The following is a 19762-nucleotide window of genomic DNA, read 5'->3' as shown; positions in this document are numbered from 1 at the left end:
CACACGCCCCACCCACCTGCACCCGGTGAATTCCTGACTGGCCCTGAAGGAGTTGTTCGAAGAGTGACCGCCTCCCTTCCTCATCAGCCTCACCTCACTTCCCTCCTCCCTGCTGAAAGCTAGTTCAGGCCACTCTTGAGTGATCCAGGGTGTTGCCACATTGGTCACGTGTCCTACATGTCGCCAGAGTTTTTCTTGATGCTTCACAATGCAAAGTGAGTGTTAAAAATAAAAGGGAGCTTAGAGATCATTTAAATTATTTTTTTAGAACCTTTTGCAGAGTAGGAAAATGGTCAACAAAAATGGATTGGCTGATCATGTTGCCTAACTAGTTAGTAGGTCAGTGTTCCTTGACCTTTTCCTTTTCCATCATGACTCGACTGTAGAGACTTGAGAGGGATTCACATTTGGGAAAGCTACAAAAACACAAACAAACAAAAAAAAGCCTGCAGCATTCATGAAAAATTTGCTTGCATCATCTTGAAAAATCCAAACTAACTGACGTTACTGGGCTGCTGCTTGTTTAGGATCAGAGAACTATGAGGAAAATCACCTGTACTATGACTCAGAAAGGATGGCTTTGGGAAGGTGATGCATTTGAGTTTTTATTGTGCAAACCAAATAAGAGAATTGTCCCCAATTATCATTGACAAATTATGTTCTATCTGAATATTGGAGATTTTATAAAATAGAATTTACTTTAGAGGTGTTAAGACAATATACAAAGCTAGTGCTGTGCTTGCAGAAAATGTAATTCAGAGATGACAACCATTATCTTTAGTTTTGCTCAGAGCAGGTGACACATAGGAAAGACTTAGGAAAGAATCTTAACATCACTTCTCTCTTTTTTTTTAACACTCTCTTCTCTCTCATACATAGCTTGATTGTTGGCAAAAGCACTATGTGATCTGGTAATTACTATGTTCTTGAGAAATCAGTTCCTTCTATATCATATGATAATTTTGAGGCTCAAATGACAGTTGCCATATGCAAGCATTAGAAGTTTAATTGTGATCAAACACACTTAACAGAGGGCTGTACACCTCTCTCCCTCCACCACACACATATTAATTCAGGTGGGTAGGACTGAAAGCAGTTTATGGAGTATGCTCTAGCAAACTTATGTTTTCAAATGTGCCATGCTATTTTCATGGCACTAAGAGTTATGAACTAGTCTAGGGTATCAGACTAAGATAACATGAGGCAGGCTAGTTTATAAACTGAAGGCATTCCTAACAAATTTCCCTAGGTGTTGAAGGTACCTGACCTGAATCAAATTAGAGCCAAGTGCTCTTTTGGAAGTTTGGTGAAATCTATAGACTCTTTTTCAGAATAGTGTTTTTAAATGCATAAAATAAGCTACCTAGGGTATAAAAGAAATTGAATACATTAATGTAAAGTTATTAAAATACTAAAACTGAGTTTCTTATATAGTTCTGATGTAGGCAGCTTCTAAGATGACTCTTAATAATCCTCACCTTCTGGTATTCCTTTCTTGTACAACCCCCTTCTCTTGAGTGTGGACTGGAACTAGTGACTTGGTTTTGCAAAGGAGAATAAAGCAGAAATGATGAGGTGTCACCTCCACGATTGGATTACAAAGAACTCTGGCTTCCATCTTGTTCATCCTCTCCAGCTCCATTTCCTGCTCACTCTGATGATAGCAGCTGTCATGCTCTGCCCTGTCTTGTGGAGAGGGCCATGTGGTAAACACAGAGCAAGGTCTCCAGTCAACAGACACTTAGGAATTGGGGCACCCAGTCTAACAACTTGTGAGGAACTGAATCCTGCCCACAACCACATAGAAGCAGACTCTTTCCCAGTGGAACTTCAAGATGATTGCAGCCTGGCAAAGGACCCTGAGCCAACATACACAGTGAAGTCTTGCAAGATTCCTACCCCACAGACACTGAAATAATATGTATTCATTTTTTAAGCCATTAATTGGGGCTGGGGGTAATTTATTACACAGTCATAGATAATAATAGTTATATATTTGCTTCTTTATTAATGCATCAAATAACAAGATCAATACCTACAGTAATTTTGCAGTAGTGATATACATAAACAATATTTTGAGATATCTGTACCAACTTAATGTGGTAGAAAATATGCGTGATTTCTATTGGGAACAAAGTCAAAGATTTCTAATATTACTATCATTTGCTGAATATATTCATAACGGAAGAAATGATCATTTTCATTTAAGGATCAGTGAAAAAATACATTGATGCATATGTATTATTAATGCATATGTTTATATATATATATATATATACATAAAATGTGTATATTTATTTTTCATTAAAGTTCACAGACCCAGATTGAGAACTGTTGGCCTAAATAATAGATTTTTTTGGTAAGACTTTCCAAAACTCTTCTTAGCAACTCTCTTATTACCAATCATGATTAAAGTTCAGGTAATATAGGTAACAGATACACACCATGGTCAGTGCTAACTTTACTAATCTATAGTTAAATATGAATTTTTATCCCCTGTCTTTCACTTATTCCTTCTTCTCTAAGTTACACCAAATGTGGATAGACAAACTAAAATTGTAGCCCACAGAGAAAAATCATGGTGAAAACCTTTTTGGCACCCAGAATTCATCTGATTTTTGTTTTCAGTGTGTGAAATTTAGTATTACTTTTACTCTCCTAGACCTACCATGTAGTAAATAACCAAAGAATGCCAAATGACAGTAGTAAATGGTAACAGAAGGAAGCTATTAGTAAAACCCTTCCACATAGAAAACATAGAAACAGAAAAGTTGTTTTCCTGTGTACACAGCTTTGCATCTGTGGGATATGGTCAAATAAGTATTTAAACTTATTGCTTTAAATACATTGAAGAGAAAACACAAAAAGGTACAAACAAGTGAACCAAACTCTCAACTCAGGAAACCTGAAAAAGAAAACAAAATAAATTCAAAGAAAGTAGAAGAATGTCAAGATTACAGCAGAATCCCTTCCAGATGTCCTGGCCGTTATGTGTACCAAGTATTATAGATCAAATACATAATTGTGCCCATATATACCTCCATTTTTCAAATGGATGTAATTTATTAAGATTAATAAATTCAAATACAATTCTAAATATAAAGGCACAAATTAATGTAACACAAAGTAAAAGGTCTGAAATTGACCAATAAGGTAATTCTTTGAAAAGTCAAAGAAATAAGGAAATAGGGGAAATCTCTGGCAAAACTAATCCAGGGGGAGAAGGGGACAACAGAGGATGAGATAGTTGGACAGCATCACCAACTCAATGGACATGAGTTTAAGCAAGCTCTGGGAGTTGGTGATAGATAGGGAAGCCTGGTGTGTTGCAGTCCATGGGGTTGCAAAGAGTTGGACACAACTGAGTGACTGAACTGAACTGAATCCAGGGGAGACTCAGCTAGCAAGGATGATAATAGAGATATAACTGCTGATATGGAGATTTTTTAAGCATTAAAAATTATGATGAAAAAGAGAGTGAGGATCTTCCTGTTGGCCCAGTGGCTAAGAGTCTGCCCCCCAATGCAGGGGTTTGACCCCTGGTCTGGGAAGATTCTACATGCTGCAGGGCATCTAAGCTCATGCACCACAACTACTAAAGCCCCACAAGCCTACAGCTTGTGCTTTGCTACCAGAGAAACAACCATAATGAGAAGCCTACAGACAACAACGAGAGAGTAGCCCTTGCTTGTTACAACTAGAGGAAGCCCACTTGCAATTTCAAGGACCTAGTGCAGCCAAAAAGCCTGCTCACAGCTTCAAGGACCCAGTGCAGCCAAAAGACAAGTAAATAATACATTTTTTAAAAAGAGAGAGTGAGAGGCTATCAAAACAAGCTGGCTGAACACTCCCCTCTGTGTGAGTATGGGCAATGTTAATTCCTGATTAGCTTTATGGATAGACGAAGAAGAGTAGTTCATATTTATTGAGATTTTTTCTGTGTGCCAAGCATTATACTCTCTGCTTGTATTGTAATCTTTATAATAAGTTGGTGACTTAGGTATTATTACCGCCAATTTATAGATGATGAAACTGAGGCTCAAAGAGCTCTAATGACTTACCTAGGGTCACCCAGTAGCAAAGCCAGCAACCCAGATTCCTAATAGTGGATCAAAGAAGCACTACTAAGCAAAAGTAAAAGCATGGAATTTGGAGATAGGGAAACTAGTTTGAGGTACTTACCTATTTACAACATGTTCAATGACTATTAACTGTGAGTACTGCATGCATGCTAAGTCACTTCAGTCATATCTGACTCTGTGCGGCACTATGGACTCTAGCCCACCAGGCTCTTCTGTCCATAGGATTCTCCAGGCAAGAATACTCGAGTGGATTGCCATGCCCTTCTCCAGGGGATCTTCCTGACCCAAGGATCAAATCCGCCACTCTTAGGTCTCCTGCACTGGCAGGCAGGTTCTTTACCACTAGTTCCACCTGGGAAGCCTACTGCTGCTGCTAAGTCACTTCAGTCGTGTCCGACTCTGTGCGACCCCATAGACGGCAGCCCACCAGGCTCCTCCGTCCCTGGGATTCTCCAGGCAAGAACATTGGAGTGGGTTGCCATTTCCTTCTCCAATTCATGAAAGTGAAAATTAAAAGTGAAGTCGCCCAATCGTGTCCTACTCTTAGCAACCCCATGGACTGCAGCCTACCTGGGTCCTCCGTCCATGGGATTTTCCAGGCAAGAGTGCTGGAGTGGGTTGCACCATTGCCTTCTCCGAAGACCACAACTGCCTACATGCAGACATATGGACAGAAATATGTCTCAGCATTATGTATTCGTAACTGTAAAAAGTTGGAACTAATCTAAATATCTAAAGATAGGGATTAGTGTAATAAATTATGGTGGATCTGTACAATGTAATAGCATATATTTGTTTAAAATTGTTTGTAGATAAATGGTTAATGACATAGAAAGATGTTCAGAATATATTGTTAGGTTTGGGAGTTCTAAAGCATGTTACCAACAGTCTAACAGCTTTTGCATAAAAATTATTTGAAAAACAATATATGTACATATTCATAATATGGGCTTCCCAGGTGGTGCTAGTGATAAAGAACCCACCTGCTAATGCAGGAGACATAAGACATGTGGGTTTGATCCCTGGATTGGGTAGATCCTCTGGAGTAGAAAATGGCAACCCGCTCCAGTATTTTGGCTGGGAAAATTCCATGAACAGAGGAGCCTGTTGGACTACAGTCTGTGAGGCTGTGAAGAGTTGGACACAACTGAGTGAGTGAGCACATACACATAAATACATACATTCATAATATGTACATTCCATGTATATATATATAAATTTTTAAAGACTGAAAAAAAACAATAAAATAAAAGGTTTAAGTGTTGTGATTATGAAAAAAAGATTATGATATATAATGTTATGTCAATTAATTTTTTTTAAGGAGAGAGGGAGTAGGTGCTTTTCAGTCTGCTTGGAAGACTGTCCTGACAGGAAGACATTAATTTTTCTCTTTTGGAAAAGATAAGAAGTAGATAGGATTTACAAAGAAAAAAAGTGAATGGACCTTTCCAGTTTGACATGAAGAGTGCTTGACCCCTGGCTTCTTTTCTCATAGCCAAGGTTTTCAAAGGGGCTCTTGCCCAGACAAGCCAAATGCAATTCAGGTTTGTCTGTTTGAAAATAAAATTTCTTTTCTACAAGCTTCAGGGGACTTTCATTGGACCATTTAGTCAAACACATGACAATCCATTCAGAACTCTCACCAGACTGCCTTCTGAAAAATACACTATAAACCTGGAAACAATGACTTCTCATTGATTTATACTTTACTTTTTAGCTGGCTTGACTAAATTGCAAACTATTTATCACCTAGGGTTTAAAGCATTCCAAGTTTAGGTTATTTCTCTCGCAAAGTTAAAAGCACCTATGTAAATCAAAAAACCCAAAGAAAAGCATAAAGGGAAGGTAAAAATATACTACATCTAACTGAAATGGTAAAGAATCTACCTGCCAATGCAGGAAATGGTGGATGCATAGATTCGATCCCTGGGTCTGAAAGATCCCCTGGATTATAAAATGGCAACCTGCTCCAGTATTCTTACCTGAAAAAGTCCATGGACAGAAGAGTCTGGCAGGCTACAGTCCATGGGATCATGAGGAGTCGGACATGAGAGAACACTCACATAATGCAACTCATCTTTTTGCATTTTATTTATTACTCCTCTAACAGAAACATCAGATTGGATTTGTATTCCAAAGACCTGGTTCTCTTACTACTGTATGACCTTGCACAGGTCAAAAAAGTCTTTGCTTGCTTTGATTTGTGTCTCCTCTCTATTAATTTTTACAGATTTCTGATACTAATAGAGATAGAGTGGATTTTCCATCTGTGAAATAGGAAATATAGTGCATACATAAGATGAGACAAAGTGATGCTGTGATAACAGACAATTAGAGAATTTTAGTGGCTTAAAATGGTGAAGATTTATTTATTACTAGTGTCTCTTGCCCAATTCAGGCCAGCAATAAGGCTTGCTCATCAGGATTACTCAGGGTTCCAAACCAATGCAGCGGCTATCATCTTGAACATTGCTAATTTTTATGCCAGAAGGAAAAGACAATATGGAAGGGTCTCAAGTAGAGACTTGAACATTGCTAATTTTTATGCCAGAAGGAAAAGACGATAGGGAAGGGTCTCAAGTAGAGACTTCTGCTTAAAACCCATTGATTGACCAGAAGTAGTTGGATGGCCCCCATACAAATAAAAGAAAGCCAAGAGGTACAATCTCCTCATATTCTAGGAAGGAGACATCTCTGACACTCCACCCTTCTAGTATGGTGAGCATGGGTTCTATCCCTGGCTGGGGAAATAAGATCCTGTATGTCACATCAGTTCAGTCACTCAGTCATGTCCAACTCGGCAACCCCATGGACTGCAGCATGCCTGGCTTCTCTGCACATCACCAACTCCCAGACGTTACTCAAACTCGTGTCCATTGAGTTGGTGATGCCATCCAACCATCTCATCCTCTGTCGTCCCCTTCTCCTACCTTCAGTCGTCCCCAGCATCAGGGTCTTTTCCAATGAGTCAGTTCTTCACATCAGGTGGCCAAAGTATTGGAGTTTCAGCTTCAACATCAGTCCTTTCAATGAATGTCAGGACTGATTTCCTTTGGGATTGGCTGCTTTAATCTCCTTGCAGTTCAAGGGACTCTCAAGAGTCTTCTCCAATATCACAGCTCAAAAGCATCAATTCTTCAGCACTCAGCTTTCTTTATAGTCCAATTCTCACATCAATACATGACTACTGGAAAAACCATAGCTTTGACTAAATGGACTTCTGTTGGCAAAGTAATGTCTCTGCCTTTTAATATGCTGTCTAGGTTGGTCATATCTTTTCTTCCAAGGAGCAAGCATCTTTTAATTTCATGGCTGCAGTCACCATTGGCAGTGATTTTGGAGCCCCAAAAATGAAGTCTGTCACTGTTTCCATTGTTTCCCCATCTATTTGTCATGAAGTAATGGAACCTGATGCCATGATCTTAGTTTTCTGAATTCGAATTTTAAGCCAACTTTTTCACTCTCCTCTTTCACTTTCATCAAAAGGCCCTTTAGTTCTTTGCTTTCTGCCATAAGGCTGGTGTCATCCCTTATGTCATATACTGTGGCCCAAAAATTAAAAAAAAAAAAAAAAGAAGAAGAAGATAACCCAGGAAGGAGAAAAAAACAGAAATATTTGTCAGTAGTATTAGTATTAATGACCACTACATACCGTATGTGTGAAAAACACTGTTCAAATACTAGGTGTTACTTGAGTCCCTTTCTCCATCTCTTAAAGAAACACTGATAGTTAAGTTCTTTACAAAAGAAAAATGCAAGATACTATATAATATTTTGTAATAATATATATTTGATGCAATTTTAATTTTTAAAGCATCAAATTAGAACAGAAAAAATAACTTCTCCTTGGTCTCTTCAGTCTCTTGTGACATTCATTCACATTAGAAATTCACTCACATTGTATAATACCCTATTTTTAAAAGATTTTATTTTTAAAACTAAAAAGTAGAGGGTTTTTTTCTTCAATCTCATTGCCTTTCCCATTCTTAATTTTAGGACTGAGTCCTAAAAATTTTATTTTCTCAAGTGAGAGGAAGAATATCCCTCCAAAGACTGTTTTTCATGATAATAGTGGAATTCAACTTATAAAAAAATTCGTGCTTAATGTAGACAGTCTAATGAAAACTAAAATAATTTGAATACATTCTGGGAAGTTAATGTAGTCACTTTGTTGTAGAGTGTCTATTCATATTCTGTGAATCTAGTACTTAAAATTATTATACCTTTATTTATTTATTTTTTTTTCCCTCCGCGCGCTCCCGCACGGCCCGCTCCGGCCCGGCGGCGTCTGCGCCCGCCCGCCCGCCTTAATTATTATACCTTTATAAAGCAATCACTTTCCAGTTTTAAAAAGAATTTTAATGGTATCACTCTGGTTTTTAAATAAATATTTATTTATTTATTTTAAATATTATTTTAAAAATATTATTATAATAATATTATTATTTTAAATAAGTAGATAACCTATTTGGTTTTTTAATCTGCCCCAGAGTTCCTATACTTTATTTGGTTTTTCCTTTATAATTTATTAGCCCATTTAATATAGAATATCTTTTTTAAAAAGTTGATTTCTTAATAAGTGATTATGACTGCTTCAAAATCTATTCGAATTGTTAAAAGGAACTCTTTAGAGATAATATCAGATCTCAGAAAAATTTGTAAACTAAGAGGGTTTAGAGGATTTTTTTAACACCTCCCATCTGTTTGTCTTTCATTCTCTTGTGATACATGCATGCTCAGTTGCTCAGTTGTGTCTGACTCTTTGCGGTCCCTATGGACTGTAACCCTCCGGGCTCCTCTATCCCTGGGATTCTCCAGGCAAGAGTACTGGAGTGGGTTGCCATGCCCTACTCCAGGGGATCTTCACGACCCAGGGATTGACCCCACATTGACTGCATTGGCAGGCAGATGCTTTACCATTGAGCCACATGGGAAGCCCTAACCTAAGTTTACTCATCCATAATATGGAAAATTTAGAAAGTTCTCGTTATCAGAGGATAATTGTTACCAGGGGAAAAAAGTAAATATCAGAGGGAGGGACAGTATTTTATAGTAACCATGGAAGAAAATTTATGTTATACGTATTTTACCAAAATAAAAAATAATTGGAAAAAAATTCAGGTTACAGTTATAGCCATGAAACACTTAGACTGAACAGAGACTGAATCACATTAGGGAATTTTTTTAAACATATTTTTTTTCTGACATTGTATGATATTATGCCAGCAAATTTGGAAAACTCAGCAGTGGCCACAGGACTGGAAAAGGTCAGTTTTCATTCCAATCCCAAAGAAAGGCAATGCCAGAGAATGCTCAAACTACCGCACAATTGCACTCATCTCACACGCTAGTAAAGTAATGCTCAAAATTCTCCAAGCCAGGCTTCAGCAATATGTGAACCATGAACTTCCAGATCTTCAAGCTGGTTTTAGAAAAGGCAGAGGAACCAGAGATCAAATTGCCAACATCACTGGATCATCAAAAAAGCAAGAGAAAAAAAAAAAAAAAAAAAAAAAAAGCAAGAGAGTTCCAGAAAAACATCTATTTCTGCTTTATTGACTATGCCAAAGCCTTTGACTGTGTGGATCACAATAAACTGTGGAAAATTCTGAAAGAGATGGGAATACCAGACCACCTGACCTGCCTCTTGAGAAACCTGTATACAGGTCAGGAAGCAACAGTTAGAACTGGACATGTAACAACAGACTGGTTCCCATAGGAAAACAAGTACGTCAAGGCTATATATTGTCACTCTGCTTATTTACCTTATATGCAGAGTACATCATGAGAAACGCTGGGCTGGAAGAAGCCCAAGCTGGAATCAAGTTGCTGGGAGAAATATCAATAACCTCAGATATGCAGATGACACCACCTTTATGGCAGAGAGTGAAGAGGAACTAAAAAGCCTCTTGATGAAAGTGAAAGAGGAGAGTGAAAAAGTTGGCTAAAACTCAACATTCAGAAAACTAAGATCATGGCATCTGGTCCCATCACTTCATGGCAAATAGATGGGGAAACAGTGGAAACAGTGTCAGACTTCATTTTTTGGGACTCCAAAAATCACTGCAGATGGTGATTGCAGCCATGAAATTAAAAGATGGTTACTCCTTGGAAGGAAAGTTATGACCAACCTAGACAGCATAATAAAAAGCAGAGACATTACATTGCCAACAAAAGCCGGTCTAGTCAAGGATATGGTTTTTCCAGTGGTCGTGTATGGATGTGAGAGTTGTGAAGAAAGCTGAGAGCCGAAAAATTGATGCTTTTGAACTATGGTGTTGGAGAAGACTCTTGAGAGTTCGGGAGTTGGTAATGGACAGGGAGGCCTGGCGTGCTGTGACTCATGGGGTCGCAAAGAGTCGGACACAACTGAGCGACTGAACTGAACTGTTGATATTATGCATTGACATCCTTAATTTACATTTAACATCACAATCATATAGAAAGTTCCTCTTAAAAAAATAAGTTTTATGAGATCTTTTGATGTTCATATTTTTCTATTTTAAACCATTGTTTTCAATAGTTTCCACTTTGTGAAAACAGTTGAAACAACTGAACTTCCTCCTCAGTTATCTCTTCCCATTAGAGAGTGTTGACTTTAGGGTAAATTCCTAGAAGTGGGTCAAAAAGAATGCACATTTTATATTTCCCACACTGATTGCAAAAACTATCATCCCGAGGTTTCACTAATTTCCACTGTTACCAGCACATAGTACAAGAAAAGTTCCATTTCCCCTTACGCTGTTCACACCAGGACTTGTCCAGATTTTCAGTCTTGCCAGAGAAAGAGAGACTCACAGACATAGAAAACAAACTTATTGTGATTACCAAAGTGGATACAGGGGGAAGGGAGAAATAAATTAAGAGTTTGGGGTTAACATATACATACTGTTATATATAGAATAAATGACAGGAATTTCCCTGATGGCCCAGTGGTTAAGAATTCACCTGTCAAGCAGGGGACACAGATTCAATCCTTAGTAGGGGATGATGCCACATACCCAGGGGCAACTAAGTTCGTGCGCCACACCTACTGAACCCTGGAGCCACAATTACTGAAGTCCATGCACCGTAGAGCTTGTGCTCCGCGACGAAGAGAAGCCACTGCAATGAGAAACCCAAGCGCCAAAACTGGAGAGTAGCCCCTGCTCACCGCAACTAGAGAAAGACTGCACACATCGATGACGACCTAGCACAGCCAAAATTAAACAAATAAATAAGATAAGCAACAAGGACACACTGTTTATATAGCACAGGGAACTATATTCAATATCTTATAATAACCTGTCATGGAAAAGAATCTGAAAATATATATACGTTTAGCTGAGTCACTTTGCTGTACACTTGAAACAAATGCAAGATTGTAAATGAACCGTATTTCAATTTTAAAAATGGTTTAAAAAAAAAGAAAGCAAGAGAGACCAAGACTTTGGTATGGTATTAGAAATAAAGCCCAGCGTTAACTGGAAGGTTTGTGTGGAGACTCATTTTGTAATAGATCCATTTGTTAGTAGTTATTTTTATGTTTTGAGACTCCTTGAACAATTTCATAAGAATAGGGACTCAGAGAATGAATACTTGGATAAAGAGGACCCCCTCCTCTCCATCTGATACAATCTCCTAGTAGACACTCAGGCTGAGTGCCTCTTCTTCCTCTCAGCTGTGGAGCTAAGGTTGGGAACAAGACAGCATAAGGAAGAAAGCCACAAAACCTGTGGCTTGTTTGATCATAGAGGATTCAAGTTGAGTCTGGGGTCGTGTTGTTTGTTGCTGGGTTGATGATTTCTCTTTGCCTAATAGTTTTATAAATCTAGAAGCAAGGGATTGTAGGGGAGAAGTTATTGGACCTGTCTCTCACTCTTCTACACTCTCTAACACCCCTGTGAGTCAGGTTGATTTCAGAGAGGTGGACTCATGTATTTTATGCTGATTTCGTTTTCAGGTGGAAGTAACCCAAACAGGGCTTTCAAAAACATGATCTTTTTTTCTGATTGGGCCACACAGGGCCTTGCAGATAACGTTAAGGAGACTTATCTACCCTTAATAGCAACTGGAAGTTATTAGAGGGTTTTAGGCGGATGAATAATGTGTCAAATTTACATTTAAAAAGCACTCTGTTTCTCTCATATGGAGAACTGGTCTTATAAGTATTAAGTTGAATATTGTAAGTTGCCATGGTAAACAGGAATAAATGTCTGGTCTACTTGTGGGTGTGTCCAACCAGGGCTGAATAGTACAAATATGATCAGATATGATAAATCAGAAAGGTGAACATCAGATGTATCATCTTAGTCATCAAGTACATTTCTGATTTAGCTTCTCATCTAGATTTTCTTATGGATTAGGGGTAGGCCGGTTAGCCAGTAGAAAAATTTGGTTTGCTAGGCAATTACTCTTCTCATTATAAATTGCTACATGTTCTTTTCAGAGCTATATTACTATTGCTCTGTGTTAGCTTCTCTGAGTCTGATCACCCCTGACAAAGTTAAATTTCTAGCTTGCAAAGCTAAGGACCCAACTCTAAGGACAAAGCCTCTTGTTGACGTCTTAGTGGTGGTTCTCTGACTGTAACTGTTTCCGGTAGAATCTCGCTGGAGTAAAATTCTTTTAAGAGGATTAATACACAGACTATTTTAATAATTTTGAAGTGTTTTAAATGAGCCTGTTTTAATATTTGAAATGATTATTGAAAGACTCACTCACCTATTTAAAATGGCCTAATTGTGGGTCAGGTTTCTTGGGGGAAAGACCCTAAAACTCTCAGGTTAGTATGCAGGAGATTTATTGGAGAGTGATCTCTGGCACAACTCAGGTAAGCAAGAGAAGGTAGCAAGATTAGGCAGAGGAAGAAGTGGAACTCAGATGCAGATGCAACAGAAGCCTCGGTCTATCCCCCAGGGAACTCTGGAGTCGGGATGACTTTTCTGAGTTGTCCAATTGAGACAAGGGGACAGGACTTTGCACCCCAATCTCAACCAGCTGTTGAATGTGGGAGAGGCAGCCACTTGGCTCGGGGAATAGCTGAAGAAGGATGCGTCTGTGAGCGCCAGTGTTTCAGGCAGATGTGGAGTTGGATGGTGTCCCACAACATCCACTACCAGCCTACTGAAGTGGTTCCAGGCTTCAGTCTTGGTCCTAGGCTTGTTTATTGCATGTACCAATAAAGTCAGTCAGTCAGTTCAGTCACTCAGTCATATCTGAATCTTTGTGACCCCATGGACTGCAGCACACCGGGCTTCCCTGTCCATCACCAACTCCCGGAGCTTACTTAAACTCATGTGCATTGAGTTGGTGATGCCATACAACCATCTCATCCTCTGCCATCCCCTTCTCCTCCCACCTTCAATCTTTCCCAGCATCAGGGTCTTTTCCAATGAGTCAGTTCTTCACATCAGGTGGCCAAAGTATTGGAGTTTCAGCTTCAGCATCAGTCCTTCCAATGAATATTCAGGATTTATTTCCTTTAGGATTGACTGGTTTGATCTCTTTGCAGTCCAAGAGATTCTCAAGAGTCTTTTCCAATACCACAGTTCAAAAGCATCAACTTTTTGATGCTCAGTTTTCTTTATAGTCCAACTCTCACATCCATACATGACTACTGAAAAAACCATAGCTTTGACTAAATGGACTTCTGTTGGCAAAGTAATGTCTCTGCCTTTTAATATGCTGTCTAGGTTGGTCATATCTTTTCTTCCAAGGAGCAAGCATCTTTTAATTTCATGGCTGCAGTCACCATTGGCAGTGATTTTGGAGCCCCAAAAATGAAGTCTGTCACTGTTTCCATTGTTTCCCCATCTATTTGCCATGAAGTGATGGAACCAGATGCCATGATCTTAGTTTTCTGAATATCGAGTTTTAAGCCAACTTTTTCACTCTCTTTTTTCAGTTTCATCAAGAGGTTCTTTAGTTCTTCTTCACTTTCTGCCACTACGGTGGTGTCATGTGCATTTCTGAGGTTATTTATATTTCTCCTGACAATCTTGATTCCAGCTTGTGCTTCATCCAGCCCAGCATCTTGCATGATGTACTCTGCATATAAGTTAAATAAGAAGGGTTACAATATATAGCCTTAACGTACTCCTTTCCCAATTTGGAACCAGTCTGTTGTTCCATGTCCGGTTCTAACTGTTGCTTCTTGACCTGCATACAGATTTCTCAGGAGGCAGATAAGGTGGTCTGATATTTCCATCTCTTTAAGAATTTTTCATAGTTTGTTGTGATCCACACAGTCAAAGGCTTTGGCACAGTCGATAAATCAGAAGTAGATGTTTTTCTGGAACTCTCTAACTTTTTCGATGATTCAACAGATGTTGGCAATTTGATCTCTGGTTGCTCTGCCTTTTCTAAAACCAGCTTGAACATCTGGAAGGTCACAGTTCACGTACTGTTGAAGCCATGCTTGGAGAATTTTGAGCATTTCTTTACTAGTGTGTGAGATGAGTGCAATTGTACAGTAGTTTGAACATTCATTGGCATTACCTTTCTTTGGGATTGGAATGAAAACTGACCTTTTCCAATCCTGTGGCCACTGCTGAGTTTTCCAGATTTGCTGGCATATTGAGTGCAGCAATTTTGGATTTCAAATAGCTCAACCAGAATTCCATCACTTCCGCTAGCTTTGCTCGTAGTGATGCTTCCTAAGGCCCACTTGACTTCGCATTCCAGGATATCTGGCAATCACTGGTGAGTGAACACACCATCGTGGTTATCTGGATCATGAAGATCTTTTTTGTATAGTTTTTCTATGTATTCTTGCCACCTCTTCTTACTATCTTCTGCTTCTGTTAGGTCTATACCATTTCTGTCCATTATTGTGCCTATCTTTGCACAAAATGTTCCCTTGCTATCTCTAATTTTCTTGAAGAGATCTCTAGTCTTTCCCATTCTGTTGTTTTCCTCTATTTCTTTGCACTGATCACTGAGGAAGGCTTTCTTATCTCTCTTTGCTATTCTTTGGAACACTGCGTTCAGATGGGTATATTTTTCCTTTTCTCCTTTGTCTTTCACTTCTCTTTTCTTCTCAGCTCTTTTTAAGGCCTCCTCAGACAACCATTTTGTCTTTTTGCATTTTTTCTTTCTTGGATAAGGTCTTGATCACTGTCTCCTGTACAATGTCGTGAACCTAGGTCCATAGTTCTTCAGGCACTCTATCAGATCTAATCCCTTGAGTCTATTTGTCACTTCTATATTGAATCTATTTGTCACCGACCTGCCAACACAGGAGACATAAGAGACTTGGGTTCTGTCTCTGGTTCATGAAGATCCCCTGGAGAAGAGCATGGCTACCCACTCCAGCATTTTTGCCTGGAGAATCCCATAGACAGAGGAGCCTGGCTGACTATGGTTCATGGGGTCAGAAAGAGTCGGATATAACTGAAGGGACTCAACAGCAGCAGCATGATATACTGAGGTCACATTACTTTTATCTTACCCTGTGGTGATTGTGCTTTAGTCGTTAAGTCATGTCAAACACTTGCGATCCCATGGACTGTTGCCTGCCAGGCTCCTCTGTCCATGGGATTCTCCAGGCAAGAATATTGGAGTGGGTTGCCATTTCCTTCTCCACGGGATCTTCTGACCCAGGAATCGAACCCAGGTCTCCTACATTGCAGACAGATTCTTTACTGAAACCCTTGTAGCTTACCCTTCTTTCCCTCAAATTCATCATGAAGAACATCAGACCAACAGAAGTCAGAGATAATATGGAAAATAACTAGTCTATACTCTTCAAAATATAAAATTCATGAAAAAAAAGGTGGACTGAGAAATTGTTTCAGATTTTACAAACTAGAGAGAGAACACAGCTAAATGCAACATTTAATCCCCAATTAGATCCTTGACCAGAATTTTATTATTATTTGCTATAAAGGACATTTTGGTGACAGTTGATGAAAATATGATTAAGATCTATAATTTAGATAAAGTTAGTGTGAATTTTCTGATTTTGATGATCATTCTGTGGTTATGTAAGAGAATATCCTGTTCCTAAGAAATTACACACAGGAATATTTAAGCATAAAATGGTGAAACATTCCATTTGAAAAATGTCATTTATTTTTATCTCAAATATTCCCAATTTTGCCCTGGGAAAAACTTGTATCTGTCAATGGAGAACCTGACATTTTTAGTGCATGCAAAGTTGCTTGGATTGTGCCCAACATTGAGCGACCCTATGGACTGTAGCCCGCCAGGTTCCTCTGTCCATGGATTCTCCAGGCAAGAATACTGGAGTGGGTTGCCATGCCCTTCCTGGGGGAACTTCTGACATTTTCAGTAACTAAGACTAACTACAGATCACAGAAATATATTTATCTAGAATGCATACAAGAAGAAAAAATCCTGCTTCCTAAAAGGGCTTTTTCTTATAGTTGTTTTATTTTTTTGACAAGAGCCAGGTGGCTTGTGCAACTACCTCCTTCCTGAGTATGTCTTTTGTTCCTGAGGTCCAAAGGTCCTATTTCATTTGCCTTCCCTCTTTGATATATTTAAAAGAACAGTTTGTTGCAAACTAGTTCCATATTATGTAAATAGTGTTAGTGGAACCTCCATGGGAATTACAGTATCTAAATAATGGTAAAGTAGTCCCTCAACGTTCAATCAGAAAGGTGCTTTGAGCCCTGCTGAGCCCTTCTGAATACAATAAGAATATTGTTACAAACTTTACAGTTATTTAGTGCTTTCATCAAAGGATCCCAAAGAAATTTACATGTATTAATTAAGAAATTGAACACTCCTGTGAGCATGCTGCATATTATTCTCCTCACTTCAAAGATGATTCAACTAAAGAAAAATTAAATGGTGATAAATAGATCATGGAATTCTCCAGGCAAGAATACTGGGGTGGGTAGCCACTCCCTTCTCCAGGGGATCTTATGGACCCAGGGGTCAAACCCGTGTCTCTTACATCTCCTGTATTGGCAGGCAGGATCTTTACCACTAGTGCCACCTCGGAAACCCCAATAAATAGATAGGTGTATGGTCATGTCTGACTCTTTGTGACCCACGGACTGTAGCCTGCCAGGCTCCTCCGTCCATGGAATTCTCCAGACAAGAATACTGGAGTGGGTAGCTATTCCCCTCTTCAGGGATCTTTGTGACCCAGGGATCAAACCCAGGTCTCCTGCATTGAAGGCAGATTCTTTGTCGTGCAAGCCATCAGGGAAGCCCCATATACATACTGGTTTGGCCAAAAAAGAGCTTAAGGTTTTTATGTCAGGTAAATGGAAAAACTCAAACAAACTTTGGCCAACCCAATACATATGCATATAGTAGTAGCAGGGTTAGTCGCTCAGTCATGTCTGACTCTGCGACCCATAGACTGTAGCATACCAGGCTCCTCTGTCCATGGAATTCTCCAGGCAAGAATAATGGAGTGGGTTGTCATTTCCTCCTCCAGGGACATATGCATATAAATGTACATATTTAAGTACTTATATGGGATATAAAATTAATGGAAAATAATTGTTTACCATATAAAACTAAGGCCTTTTATTTACTTATTTTTATACCTGTAATTATCTATCTATCTATCTATGTGATAACCAACTCATCCCAGTTTGCCAGGGATTTCCTTGGTTCCAGCGCTGAAAATCTTGTGTCCTAGGAACAACCTCAGTATTGGGCAAAGTAGAACCATTGGTTACTCTAAGTAGAACCTTTGCTTTTTTTTTCAAGGTAAATGAATGAAAATTGACTTTAAAAGTCAAAGGTTCCACTAGTTAATAAACTGTGGACTGGCCTTGTGGTCCTATGAATTTAAATTTTCACTCTGTTCTGTTAAAGAAGTGAAAATTGGGTCAACTTACATGGGCTTTTACATTCTCCACCAAACATTTTAAATTGAAAATTTTTTTGAGGAGCTGGTTATATAAATATACAGTGGTACAAAACAGAACTGCATTTTGCTTCTAGCCTCTTGTGAGTCCAATCTTTAAATTCATAGCACTGAGAAATGGAAGTTATTAAAGTTTCAAGGGGCTTGAAGCTTCATAGTAGGAAGGTAGACTAGGAAAAATATAAAGTCAAAAATGCATCAACAGAACCCTCAGAGATGAGAAATAACAGATTTTGGCAAAGCAGAAGCAAGAAGTATGTTAACGGGACTTCCCTGGTGGCACAATGGGTAGGAATCAGCCTGCCCATGCAGGGGACACAGGTTTGATCCCTGATCCAAGGAGATTCCACACGCCTTGGAGCAGCTAAGGCCATGTGCCACAGCTACTGAGCACATACTCTGGAGCCTGTGAGCTTCAGCTACTGAGCCCGTGTGCTGCAACTACGGAAGCTCAAGCACTTGAGGCTGTGCTCCAAAATAGGAGAGACTGCCACAGTGAGAAGACTGCACGCTGTGACTAGGAGTAGCCCCTGCTCACCACAACTGGAGAAAGCCCGCATGCAGCAGCCACTCAGCACAGCCAAAGATAAATAAATAAAAGAAATTTCTAAAAAAGAAATATGTTAATGAATGGCTTCCTACAGTAACATTGGACCTTGACCCTAGCATCATCATCATCAACATTATTGTCATCATGATCATCCCACTGTTTGCTGTTCAGTCGCTCACTCGTGTCCGACTCTTTGTGACTCCATGAATTGCAGCACGCCAGGCTTCCCTTTCCTTCACCATCTTCCAGAGTCTGCTCAAACTCATGTTCATTGAGTAAATGGTGCCATCCAACCATCTCATCCTCTGTCATCCCTTTCTCCTTCTGCCTTCTATCTTTCTCAGCATCAGGGTCTTTCCTAGTGAGTCGGCTCCTTGCATCAGGTGGCCAAAGTATTAGAGCTTCAGCTTCAGCTCAGTCCTTCCAATGAATATTCAGTACTGATTTCCTTTAGGATTGACTTCTTTGATCTCCTTGCTGTCCAAGGGACTCTCAAGAGTCTTCTCCAACACCACAGGTTGAAAGCATCAATTCTTCAGTGCTCAGCTTTCTTTATGGTCCAACTCTCACATCCATACATGACTATTGGAAAAACCAGAGCTTTGACTATACAGGCCTTTGTCAGCAAAGTAATGTCTGCTTTTTAATATGCTGTCTAGGTTTGTCATAGGTTTTCTTCCAAGGAGCTAGTGTCTTTTAATTTCATGGCTGCAGCCACCATCATCAGTGATTTTGGAGGCCAAGAAAATAAAATCTGTCACTGTTTACATTGTTTCCCCACCTATTTGCCATGAAGTGATAGGACTGGATGCCATAATCTTAGTTTTTTGAATGTTGAGTTTCAAGCCAGCTTTTTCACTCTCTTCTTTCACCTTCATCAAGAGGCTCTTTAGTTCCTCTTCACTTTCTGCCATAAGGGTGGTGTCATCTGCATATCTGAGGTTATTGATATTTCTCCTGGCAATCTTGATTCCAACTTGAGCTTCACCCAGCCTGGCATTTTGCATGATGTACTCTACATATAAGTTAAATAAGCAGGGTAACAATATACAGCTTTGACATACTCCTTTCCCAATTTTGAACTAGTCCATCATTCTATCCCACTATAAATTAGTACCATATAGACTTTCAAACTGTTCATATTTTATACATAAAGACAAGATTAAAAAGTGACTAAAATGAATGGAATCATTATTGTGTATGGCTATTGTACATAACAATCAGATTACCTTTAAGGAATTCACATAACTCTTCCTTAAAAATGAAAACTAAACAAAACAAAAAGGAAGCATACAC

This window comes from Cervus elaphus, chromosome 22 (assembly GCF_910594005.1).
Source record: "Cervus elaphus chromosome 22, mCerEla1.1, whole genome shotgun sequence".
Taxonomy (NCBI): Eukaryota; Metazoa; Chordata; class Mammalia; order Artiodactyla; family Cervidae; genus Cervus; species Cervus elaphus.
Note: the sequence above shows the minus strand (reverse complement) of the source record.